General features: G+C 41.1%; 1 pseudogene; it reads left to right on the top strand.

Annotated features, from left to right (window-relative positions):
* Positions 1-65: 65 nt before the first annotated feature.
* Positions 66-3857, top strand: LOC123594377 (annotated as a pseudogene).
* The last annotated feature ends 9253 nt before the right edge of the window (positions 3858-13110 follow it).

Genomic DNA, 13110 nt, shown 5'->3' with positions numbered 1-13110 from the left:
TGGATCAACCTGAGCAAGTGAATTTAAATGTTTATATTTCACAGACTGAACTGTTGTTCGAAACGATGGCGGAGAAGGTTATGATTTGAACAAGTCTTAATTCTGACTCCAGCCACTGATTTAAGCACTTCGATGAAAAACACTGATAACTTTCACAGGGCCAAATGAACCCAAACATCTCAGATGTTAGCCATATAGCCGGAAATTTCAAAATCGTTTTGGTGTTCAGCGTAGTTCTGCCCACGGTATTGAGGCAAATGCTTCAAATGCCTTGGCATTCCAAAGGCAACCATAAAAATGTTAAAGATGATTCATATTCGTCAAAATCCTTCACTCCCTTCGGACTTGTGACATTTCCATCATACAGCTTTGCAAATCCTAACAATCGATGATTCCATTTAGCTCAAGGCAGCTCGACAATGACAGATGAATTCACTTGCCATCTACCTAAAACCACACATCTACATGGAGTCTGAACTGCCTCCACTTCCTTGGACAAATCACCTCTTATGATCCCCCCGTAGTTTCAAGTCCATTGTTCAGATATTTTGTAACATAGGTATTAATCTGTATCTCCTTGCACAAAGGATTTAAGGTACCCTGCCATATCAGCAAGAAATTATTATAAGCTCGTGGAGGCAACAAGGTGGGTCTCTCAGAGCCTTTTATTTCAAAGTTACCCTTGATCTAAGAAAACAGATCAGTAAATTTCTTTTAAACCTTTCTACTACCTAGTCATTTGACTACATTAAAATAAAAAAAAAAAAACCTAAGCCCTCCAGTTCTGCTTCAGTTTCTTCAAGACAGCTCACAAACTGTTAATTATGCATATGAGCACAGAGAAAATTCATATGAGAATTTCTTCCATCACATCCAATAATTAAGAGTCACATGCAATGAAAAAGACAAAGTTCACTCCACAAACTCTTGCTGAAAATTGGGTACCACTTTCTTCTCTCAAATTGATTTAACCTGGAAAGCCTTTTCTCCCCCTCTCATTACGAGTGCCCCACCTGTGGTAAATAAACTCAGCTTTTCAACTTTTAGAACAGACTTCTCAGATGCCACTGGCAGATGTTTAGGCCTTACTGATCAGTGGGTGCTAGCTGATTAAGTAAAATTCTTTTTGTCGTTCAATGCCAGGTCCTGTTCCCTGTCAGGTAGGTTATTTGGCCTATCCATACTTGTGATATGAGTTTCCTTACCCTGAGAGAAGAGTCAGAGAATGTTATGATACATTTCCTTGCTGTGGAAAGCTGGATGGTGGGGCTCACAGTGGTTCCATAGGGAAAAAACCCAGCTGAACTCTCAAGAACCCCCTCCAGGTACCTTCCAGGCATAGCACCTGGAAGGTTTAGTTTGAAGGATTTACTCAATAGATAAACATGCCGTCTTTGGCCAGTCCAGTAAATTTACTAGAGTCTCTGTGCCAGGCACCGCGGGGAACACAAAAAATCAACAAGACCAGATCTTGCCCCCAAGGAACTTGAAGCCCAGTTAGGTAGACACTAAAAAGCCACTAGAGCATAAAACAGAAGAGTATTATTTAGGTGATAAATTACATTCAGGTCTATAAATATCTGGGGGAGGGAATAGACACTTCAGGCTGGAGGAGGGTGACCAAGAAGGCCGGACGTGAGCAGTGAAGAGGGTGCTTTTGTGTATTCTCTTTCACACAGATTTCTGTGGATTTTTTTTCTCCCTTTTATGTGCCGCAATTCTAAATTCAGAATCATCTGAAATAAACCAGCAGCTTCTTCCACCCCAATGCAAAACTTTGTTTTCCCACTAACATCGCGAGTGGCGCATTAGGTTTTTGGTACCGTGTAGCAAACGACCACAAATGTAGCGGCTCCAAAGAGCACCCGTTTCTCCGCGCTCGCGCCAGCTCCGGGCGAAGGAGCGGGAGTCACGCTCTGTCCGCGGCCGCCGCCTCCCGCCGCGCCGCTGCCGCCGGAAAAATGGCTCCAGAGGTTCAACGAAGCTGCAGAAACACACGGATGTCGACCCGCGGGCTCTCCAGATGTTCGGGGATAACATTCCAGAGAGAGAGATTGATCCCTCGGGGTCCGCAAACTAGCCACCACGAAGAAAATCCGTCTTAAACCCTTCCAGAAATATTTGAACCTGAATAAAAGTCCACGAGAAAACGGACTTCACGGTAGTACAAGAACCATCAGTAGCCAGGGAGTTTGGAAAACACGATGCCTTATTTGGTAGCCGCTAAGATGGAGATGTGAACAGCTGTGATTATCAACGGTCGAGATGAAAAAGTTGGGGAAAAAAATAGATCAAAGAGTGAAACCTTAATGGGTACATTTAAAAGGCTGCTTTCTGCAGAACAAAAGCAGGAAGGCTAGGGGAGCACACACTCTAGGAGCTCTGCCAATTGAGGATACCTTTTCCTCTCCTCAGCACTGATACTCTTTAAAGGTGTGCGCGCGCTCAGGAGCGCCAAGGGTGGCTCAGGTCATGATCTCACCGCTCGTGGGTTCAAGCCCTACACCCGGCTCTCTGCTGTCAGCACAGAGCCCGCTTTGGATCCTCTGTCTCTATCCTTCTCCTCTATCCTTCTCCCTTTCTCACTCAGACACACTCTCTCTCAAAATAAACATTAAAAAAAAAAAAAAAGATTCAAAGACCAATAAAGTCTGGTTCTCTTGATGGCAACCATCACTACAGTCTCACCGGTGGCCTCTTGACCCACAAACTCTGAAGAGAGGTGTTTCAAAATGCAGGAGGCAAGAGTCAAAGCTTTGGTTCATCCAGCATGGAATGATCTTTGAAAAGATTTTCACAACCTAAGGAACTGCGTGCCAAGAACAAAAGAATTCACCAAAGAGTTCAGAATCTCAGAAGGGAGATTTGCATCGTCACCTCAATGAACACGTGTCTGTACTTACTGGACCTACACCTCAATACTGCATTCGGTGTTCTGTGCCTGTAGGTGAAGGGATGTGTTCTTTGGAAGGATCATCCAGCTATTGTCTGATCAGTTCTTCTCCCATGGAAGTTTCTGCAGTTCCTTCTCAAGTGGGAGGGAACTCTTTCTCTGAAAATGGAAGTCAGGTCGACCAGGGCCTACAGTCATTGCCCCAGAGATCTTTGTGGATCAGTCTGTGAATGGCTTGCTGACACTATAGGCATCACATTGCAGAACCCAAGAGTAAGTCATGACGATGTCCCTCCACGCTCTCCATTACTACCTCCAATGTGGAATAATCAAATCCAAAGCAACTTTAGTGGACTCACTGGCACAGATGTCCTTGTGTCTAACAGTATGTGCTATCATTTCAATGTTGGTCCTGACTCTGTTCCTGGGGTTGCAAGAGTTTATGAGTCAATGGAAAGCAGTGGTCTTATGGTTGTGACAAGAATGACAGAGGTGCTGAAAAAACTTGTGAACTAAAGATGGTCCTGGGAACTGGTCACATGCTGGGAGGCAGAAGGGAATCTAGTAAATGTGCCAGATGGTGCTTTTCTTGTTCTGGATAGTTCTGATGACTGTTATCTTTTAAGCTCAAGCTTTCACTCCCATGGTGAAACATATCACACTAGAATTGAGCAAACAGTCGGTTTCGCTTTTGTGAACAACCAGATGTGGATGGACAATTCCTGATCTAAATAAATATTCAACCAGGGACTCTGAAAATAGAGCTTTTCGTTATTCAGGGCCTCCGTTGCCTGAATCTGCCATTTACCCTTTTCAAACTGACCAGTTGGGTGTTGTGATTCATGCAGGTGCGTTCTTTGCAATACCTGCTTCATTTTGTTATGTTTCTGTATACCAAAATAGACTTAATTCAAAAACCACCTTTGCCAACAAAATGAAGGATTATGGACAGGAACAGCATTAATGAACATTAGCAGAACCCTACATCTTGCACTTTTTGAGTTCAAGAAAAAGATTGAAATATAGTTTGCAAACTTTCATTGCTATTAAAAACTTTTGCTGCTACAACTGTTACAGTTTTCAGTGCAAAGAGTAATCAATTTGTTTAGGGGCGGGGAAGTGTCAGCAAGTTATCATGTGTTTATTTTGGGTTCTTTAAAAAGAAAAGTCTTGGGGACGCCTGGGTGGCTCAGTCAGTTGGGCGACTTCGGCTCAGGTCATGATCTCACAGCTTGTGAGTTTGCGTCCGGCTCTGTGCTGACAGCTCAGAGCCTGGAGCCTGCTTCTGATTCTGTGTCTCCCCCTCTCTCTGCCCCTCCCCAACTCGTGCTATGTCTCTCTCTGTCTCAGAAATAAATAAACATTAAAAAAAAATTAAAAAAAAAGAAAAAGAAAAGTCTTGAAGTTTTAAAAGTGTGAAGTATGAGGGCGCCTGAGTGGCTCACTCCGTTGAGCATCTGACTCTTGATTTAGGCTCAGGTCATGATCCGAAGATCTTGGATGGAGTCCTGCATCAGGCTCCGTGCTGGGTGTGGAGACTGCTTAAGACTCTCTCCCTCTGTCCCCAGCTCTCTGTCCCTCTCCCCCCACTCCTCCTCTCCCCCGCTCACATGCACTTGCTATCTCTCTCTAAAATGAAAAAAGAGTGAATTCTCTTCCACCATGAGGAAAAAAAAATCACAATGTGAATTATCAGATTCTCCTTAATCCACCACCCCCCACCATCCTTTGCTGCTATCTGCTGTGATTTCTATGCATTGACAGCACACTGCATGTGTATTCAACCCAAAGTAGAGTTGAATAAAACTTCTAGAATAAAAATCGTTGTCTCCTTTAACGGCTTATTTTCAAAAGATAGTGTTAAAGAAACGTATCCATGTGATAAAATGTAGAATTTACATATACACTGAAAATGATATTTTTAATTTTTTAATGTTTATTTATTTCTGAGAGAGAGAGAGAGAGAGCACATGAGCAAGGGAGGGAGAGCAGAGAGAGAGACACACACAGAATCTGAAACTGGCTCCAGGCTCTGCGCCATCAGCCCGGAGCCCAATGGGGGCTCGAACTCACAAACCGTGAGATCATGACCCGACCCAACCGACTGAGCCACCCAGGCACCCCTGAAAGTGATTTTTAGTCTCATACTTTAGAAAGATTTAGAATTATGAATTGACAACACTCTCTTCTCAATTATTTTTTTAAATTAAAAATTTTTTAACATTTATTTATTTTTGAGAGAGACAGAGCTCAAATACGGGAGGAACAGAGAGAGGGGGAGACAGAATCCAAAACAGGCTCCATGTGTCAGCACAGAGCCTGACGTGTGGCTCTAACTCAGGAACCATGAGATCATGACCTGAGCCAAAGCCAGACACTCAACCGACTGAGCCACCCAGGTGCCCCTACTCTCAGTTTTAAGATTGTGCTAATTTGGGGGGCGCCTGGGTGGCTCAGTCGGTTGAGCGTCCGACTTCAGCTCAGGTCATGATCTCACGGTTCCTGAGTTCAAGCCCCACATTGGGCACTGTGCTGACAGCTTGGAGCCTGGAGCCTGCTTCAGATTCTGTGTCTCCCTCTTTCTCTCCACCCCTCCCCCACTCATGCTCTGTCTCTCTCTGTCTCAAAAATAAATAAACATTAAAAAATTTTTTTAAAAGATTGTGCTAATTTTTTAGTTGTGAAAAGTTGAATTTTTCTGTTGCCTTTATTTTCATCTAGTGGTTTATATTTTTAAATAACCTTACATTAAAAACTCTTAAAGAAATGCGGGGCGCCTGGGAGGCTCAGTCAGTTAAGTGTCCGACTTTGGCTCAGGTCATGATCTCACATTTTATGAGTTTGAGCCCCGCGTCCAGCTCTGTGCTGACAATTCAGAGCCTGGAGCCTGCTTCAGATTCTGTGTCTCCGCCTCTCTCTGCCCCTCCCCCACTCATTATGTCTCTTCTCTCTCTCTCTCTCAAAAATAAATATTTATTTTTTAATTGTTTTATTTTTTTATTTTTTTTAAATTTACACCCCAATTAGTTAGCATATAGTGAAACAATGATTTCAGGAGTAGATTCCTTAATGCCCCTTACCCATTTAGCCCATCCCCCCTCCCACAACCCCTCCAGTAACCCTCAGTTTGTTCTCCATATTTATGAGTCTCTTCTGTTTTGTCCCCCTCCCTGATTCTATATTATTTTTGTTTCCCTTCCCTTATGTTCATCTGTTTTGTCTCTTAAAGTCCTCATATGAGTGAAGTCATATGATTTTTGTCTTTCTCTGACTAATTTCACTTAGCGTAATACCCTCCAGTTCCCACGTAGTTGCAAATGGCAAGATTTCATTCTTTTTGATTGCCAAGTAATACTCCATTGTATATATATACCACATCTTTCTTATCCATTCACCCATCGATGGACATTTGGGCTCTTTCCATACTTTGGCTATTGTTGATAGTACTGCTATAAAGATGGGGGTGCATATGTCCCTTCGAAACAGCACACCTGTATCCCTTGGATAAATGCCTAGTAGTGCAATTGCTGGGTCATAGGGTAGTTCTATTTTTAGTTTTTTGAGGAACCTCCATACTGTTTTCCAGAGTGGCTGCACCAGCTTGCATTCCCAAAAAATAAATAAACATTTTTTTAAAAGTTTCTAAAAATCTTTAAGAAATGTATGCCACCAATTTAGAAATTGTTGCCTTTTCAGTCATTAAACTCTGATACAAATGGGCATAACATATACAGATCCACGGAACTAGAACTGTTGTGTGTTTTTAAATTTTTTATGTTTATTTATTTTTGAGAGAGAGTTTGTAAGTGGGGGAGGGACAGAGAGAGAGGGAGACACAGAATCCGAAGCAGGCTCCAGGCTCTGACCTGTCAGCATGGAGCCCAACGCGGGGCTTGAACCCAAGAACCGGGATCATGGCCTGAGCCAAAGTCACATGCTTAACCAACTGAGCCACACAGGCACCCCTAGAACTGTTATTAAAGAAATATTACATGATGTTTGATTCCTATCATAGCAATTTTTGTGTTACTTTCCTTTGGCAAACATTTTCTCCTAATTTCTTCAGCTTAGTCAACATTTTCTTGGGTAGAACTTGATTGCACAACTAAATTTCATAAATAGATTGGATTCTCTTACAACATTAAACTTTTTATCAAGTTTTTAATGGATTTAGATACAAAGAAAACATTGTTTTGCAATTGGATTCATAGGTTTCATTAATGTAGTCACTAGGAATATGTGCTAGATTTGACCCCTGCCCCCACCAAATACTCTAGTTCAAAAAGTGTGAAAAATGTGAAGCATTATGTAAAAATAATGTTAAGACCATATCAGATATGTGGAAGTCTTATTGCCTACCATATACATGCCATTTTTCAAAAGTTTTTTCTGGGGTGCCTGGGTGGCTCAACAGGTTAAGCGTCTGACTTTGGCTCAAGTCATGATCTCACAGTTCGTGGGTTCGGGCCCTGTGTCAGGTTGCATTCTGACAGTGTAGAGTCTGGAGCCTGCTTTGGATTCTGTGTCTCCCTCTCTCTCTGCACCTCCTCTGCTTGCCCTCTGTCTCTGTCTCTCTCTCTCAAAAATAAATTTAAACATTTAAAAAAGTAAAAGTTTTTTTGTTAGTTTCTTTTTAATTTAGCTAAGTCTTGATTAATTTGGAATTATTAATCATTCTACCTCTGATTCAGTAGTCATGGGGTGGTTATTCCTAATATTTATTAGTTATTTTGAAATGCAGACTGTTTATTCGTTGTGCAATGATATAATATAGTGTTTTGAGATTACCTTGTGCAGAAAATGTTTCCAGTTACATAGCCTTAAAGGGAAATGTTTCTAAGACGAAAGATATAATTCAAGATGTTTCTTTCTTTGTCACTTCATTTTCTCTATCCTCATTTGAACACAAGGGTAAAAGTCTTAAGTCAAACTCATGACTTTGTCATTCAAACATATCTGTATCCCCACTTTTTTCTCCATTTGTGTTCTAAGGCCGGAATCGAGATATTACCAAGGAAAGGCACAAAGCCATGGTACTATGTATTTTGACTTAAAGGGGAAAAGGCAATTAATTAACTTTGGTAGAGCATTGATTGTACCTTGTTATGGAGGCTTCTCTTTCACTTTCTGATATATTTTCATGTAGTAAGATGGAATATGGAATATTGTAATAATATAATTTAAGGTTTCACTACAAACTGCTTGGAATAAGAATTATTATGGGGCACCTGGATGGCTCAGTCAGTTAAGCATCTGACTTCGGCTCAGGTCATGATCTCACGGTTTGTGGAGTTCGAGCCCCTCATGGGGCTCTATGCTGACAGCTCAGAGCCTGGAGCCTGCTTCAAATTCTGTGTCACCCTTTCTCTCTGCCCCTTCCCCACTCATGCTATCTGTTTCTCTCTCTCAAAAAAAAATATTTAAAAAATAAAAAAAAGAATTATTACGAAGCTGTGAAGTTGCTATAAAATTAATGTAAGACATTTAAACTACTCTTTTGCAAAACTATTTATTTTTATTTTTTTTTTTTAAATTTTTTTTCAACGTTTATTTATTTTTGGGACAGAGAGAGACAGAGCATGAATGGGGGAGGGGCAGAGAGAGAGGGAGACACAGAATCGGAAACAGGCTCCAGGCTCTGAGCCATCAGCCCAGAGCCCGACGCGGGGCTCGAACTCACGGACCGCGAGATCGTGACCTGGCTGAAGTCGGACGCTTAACCGACTGCGCCACCCAGGCGCCCCAAAACTATTTATTTTTAAACAATTTTTTGAAGTGTAGTTGACAATGTTACATTAACTTCAGATGTACAACACAGGGATTCAACACTATACATGATGCTATGCTCACCACAGGTGTAGCTACCACTTGTCACCATACAATGCTATTACAATACCACTGACTATATACCCTGTGCTGTACTTTTCATCCTTATGATTTATTCATTCCCTAGCTGGAAACCTGTATCTCCCACTCCCCTTCACCCTTTTTACTCCTCCTCCCATCCCCTCTCCCTTCTGGCAACCACCAGTTTGTTCTCTGTATTTATGGGTCTGTTTCTGCTTTTTTTTTTTTTTAATTTTTTTAACGTTTATTTATTTTTGAGACAGAGAGAGACAGAGCATGAACGGGGGGGTGGGGGTGGGGGAGGTCAGAGAGAGACGGAGACACAGAATCTGAAACAGGCTCCAGGCTCCGAGCTGTCAGCACAGAGCCTGATGTGGGGCTTGAACTCACAGACCGCGAGATCACGACCTGAGCTGAAGTCGGACGCTTAACCAACTGAGCCACCCAGGCGCCCCTGTTTCTGCTTTTTTTGTTTATTTATTTTGTTTTTGTTATTTATTTATTTACTTATTATTTTAGAGAGAGAGAAAGAGAGAGTGCACGCACAAGTAGGGGAGGGGCAGAAGGAGAGGGAGAGAGAATCTTAAGCAGGTTCCATGCCCAGAGTAGAGCCCAACATAGGGCTTAATCTCACAACTGTGAGATCATGACCTGAGCCAAAATCAAGAGTCAGATGTTTAACTGACTGATCCACCCAGGCATCCCATGGTTTGTTCGTTTTTTCTTTTTAAATTCCACATATAAGTGAAATCATGTAGTATTTTTCTCTGACTTACTTCATTTAGCATAATACCCTCTAGATCCATCCATGTTGTAGCAAATGGCAAGACCTCCTTTTTTATGGCTGAGTAACATTTATATATATAATATATATATATATATATACATATATATATATATATCATATCATCTTCATGCATTCATCTATCAATGGACACTTGGTATAGAGAACAAACTGATGGTTACCAGAGGGGAAATGGGAGAAATGGGTGAAATAGGTGATGGGGATTAAGAAGGGCAGTTTTGATGAGCACTAGCTAATGTGTGAAATTGATGAATCATTATACTGTACACCTGAAATTAACATAACACTGTATGTTAACAGTATATTAACCATACTGGAATTAATTTTTTTAATTTTAAAAAAATGGACCTAAAAAAATGGACCTGTGGGTTGCTTCCATATCTTGGCTATTGTAAATAATGTTGCAATAAGTTACATAGGGGTGCATACATCTTTTCAAATTAGTGTTTTTGTTTTCTTTGAGTAAATACCGAGTAGTGGAATTACTGGATCATATGGTGTTTCAATTTTAACTTTTGAGGAACCTCCATGCTGTTTTCCAGAATGGCTGCACCAATTTACATTCCCACCAACAATGGAAAAGAGATCCTCTTTCTCCGCATCCTCACCAACATCTGTTGTTGCCCGACTTGTTAATGTTAGCTATTCTGACAGGTATAAGCTGATATCTCATTGTGGCTTTGATTTGTATTTCCCTGATGATGAGTGATGTTGAGCATCTTCTCATTTGTCTGTTAGCCATCTGTATGCCTTCTTTGGAAAAGAACTTATTCAGGTCCTTAAACAACTTAAAATACATCTAGGATGAGGTAAAAGTCCGTGTGCATCTATAATAGATGGCAGGTATGGTCAGAGAGCCACTGTATATTAATAATGACTATTGAAATAACTTCTCCATGTTTCTAGAGGCAAATACATGCATTATTTGTGAAATCATAATACATAAACTTTTGGGACTTGTCCTGAACCCCATTTTATCATGTGTACATAGCCTGTTCCTCAGGTTTTCCTCATGTGATAACCATGTACACAAAATCTAGCTATTTAGTATTGGATTACAATTATTCTTCTGATTTTCACCTGAATGTTTTATTTTTTATCTAAATGTTTCAAAATTTTTTATTTTGTGTTGTTTTGGAGGGCAAATGTTAATACTGTTCTATTCAGGAAGCCATTTTTTTAAATTTTAGTAAGTTAACATACAGTACAATATTGGTTTCAGGAGTAGAATTCAGTGATTCATCACTTACATACATCACCCAGTGCACATCACAAGTGCCCTCCTTAATAGCCATGACTCATCTAGCCCATTTCCCACCCCCTCCCTCCATTAATCCTCACTTTGTTCTCTATCATTAAGAGTCTCTTGTGGTGTGTTTCCCTATCTTCTCTTTCTTTTTTTTTTATTTATTTTTTTTATTTTTTAAAAAAAATTTTTTTTTCAACGTTTATTTATTTTTGGGACAGAGAGAGACAGAGCATGAACGGGGGAGGGGCAGAGAGAGAGGGAGACACAGAATCGGAAACAGGCTCCAGGCTCTGAGCCATCAGCCCAGAGCCCGATGCGGGGCTCGAACTCACAGACCGCGAGATCGTGACCTGGCTGAAGTCGGACGCTTAACCGACTGCGCCACCCAGGCGCCCCCCTATCTTCTCTTTCTACCCCTTCCCATATGTTCATGTTTTTTCTTAAATTCCACATATGAGTGAAATCATATGGTATTTGTCTTTCCTCTATTGACATATTTTGCTTAGCATAGTACACTCTAGCTCCATCCACATCACTGCAAATGACAAGATTTCATTCTTTTTGATGGATGAGTAATATTCTATTGTGTATATATACCACATCTTTTTTTTTTTTAATTTTAGAGAGAGAGAGTGTATGCGCATGAGTGGGGGAGAGGGGCAGAGGGGGGGAGAGAGAGACAATGTCAAGCTGGCTCCATGCTCAGAGCACAGCTTGATGTGGGGCTCAATCCCATGACCCTAGGATCATGACCTGAGCCAAAATCAAGAGTCAGACACTCAACCGACTGAGCCACCCAGGCACCCCTATTTACCATATCTTCTTTATACATTCATCAGTCGATGGACATTTGGGCTCTCTCCATAGTTTGGCTATTGTTGATAAAACTGCTATAAACATTGGGGTGGATGTACCCTTTCAAATCTGTATTTTTGTATTTTGGGTAAATAACTAATAGTGCATTTGCTGGATCATGGGGTAGTTCTATTTTTAGTTTTTTGAGGAACCTCCATACTGTTGTCCAGAGTGGCTGCACCAGTTTGCATTTCCACTAACAGTGTAAGAGGGTTCCCCTTTCTCTGCATCCTCGCTAACACCTGTTATTTCTTGTGTTGTTAATTTTAGCCATTCGGACAGGTATGCAGTGATATCCTCTTGTAGATTTGATTTGTATTTCCCTGATGATGCGCGATGTTGAGCATCTCTTCATGTGTCTGTTAGCTATCTGGGTGTCTTCTTTGGAAAACTGTTCATGTCTTCTGCTTGTTTTTTTTTTTTTTTAATGTTTATTCATTTTTGAAAGACAGAGAGAGACAGAGCACAAGCAGGGGTGGGGCAGAGAGAGAGGAAGACACAGAATCTGAAGCAGATTCCAGGCTCTGAGCTGTCAGCACAGAGCCCGATGCGGGGCTCGAACTCACGAACCACAAGATCATGACCTAAACCGAAGTCAGACGCTCAACTGACTGAGCCACCCAGGGGCCCTCTTCCGCCCATTTCTTAACTGGATTGTGTCTTTTGAGGGTGTTGAGTTTGATAAGTTCTTTATAGATTTTGGTTACTAAAGCCCTTTATCTGATATGTCATTTGCAAATATCTTCTCTCATTTGGTCCGTTGCCTTTTAGTTTTGCTGATTGTTTTCTTTGTTGTGCAGAAGCTTTTTATCTTGATGAGGTCCCAATAGTTCAAGTTTGCTTTTGCTTCCCTTGCCTTTGGTGACGTGTCTAATAAGAAACTGCTCTAGCCGAGGTCAAAGAGGTTGCTGCCTGTTTTCTCCTCTAGGATTTTGGTTTCCTGTCTCACCTTTAGGTCTTTCATCCATTTTGAATTTATTTTTGTGCATCGTGTAAGAAAGTGGTTCAAGTTCATTCTTCTGCATGTCGCCGTCCAGTTTTCCCGGTACCATTTGTTGAAGAGATGATCTCCATTGGATATTCTTTCCTGCTTTGTCGAAGATTGGTTGACCATATAGTTGTGGGAGGAAACCAATTTTTTACGTGCCTTTGTATATGTAAAATATAAAATACTGTTAAGAAAGATGCTGTTATAATGCTAGCTGAAATTGTTAGGTTGTCGACACATGAAAAAATGCTCAACATCACTCATCATCAGGGAAATACAAATCAAAACCACAATGAGATACCACCTTACACCTGTCAGAATGGCTAACATTAACAACTCAGGTAACAACAGATGTTGGCAAGGATGTGAGGAAAGAGGATCTCTTTTGCATTATTGGTGGGAATGCAAGCTGGTGCAGCCACTCTTGAAAACAGTATGGAGGTTCCTCAAAAAATCAAAAATAGAACTACCCT

This window comes from Leopardus geoffroyi, chromosome X (genome assembly GCF_018350155.1).
Source record: "Leopardus geoffroyi isolate Oge1 chromosome X, O.geoffroyi_Oge1_pat1.0, whole genome shotgun sequence".
In the NCBI taxonomy this organism is placed as follows: domain Eukaryota; kingdom Metazoa; phylum Chordata; class Mammalia; order Carnivora; family Felidae; genus Leopardus; species Leopardus geoffroyi.
Note: the sequence above shows the minus strand (reverse complement) of the source record. Positions and strands in the feature narration are given on the sequence as shown.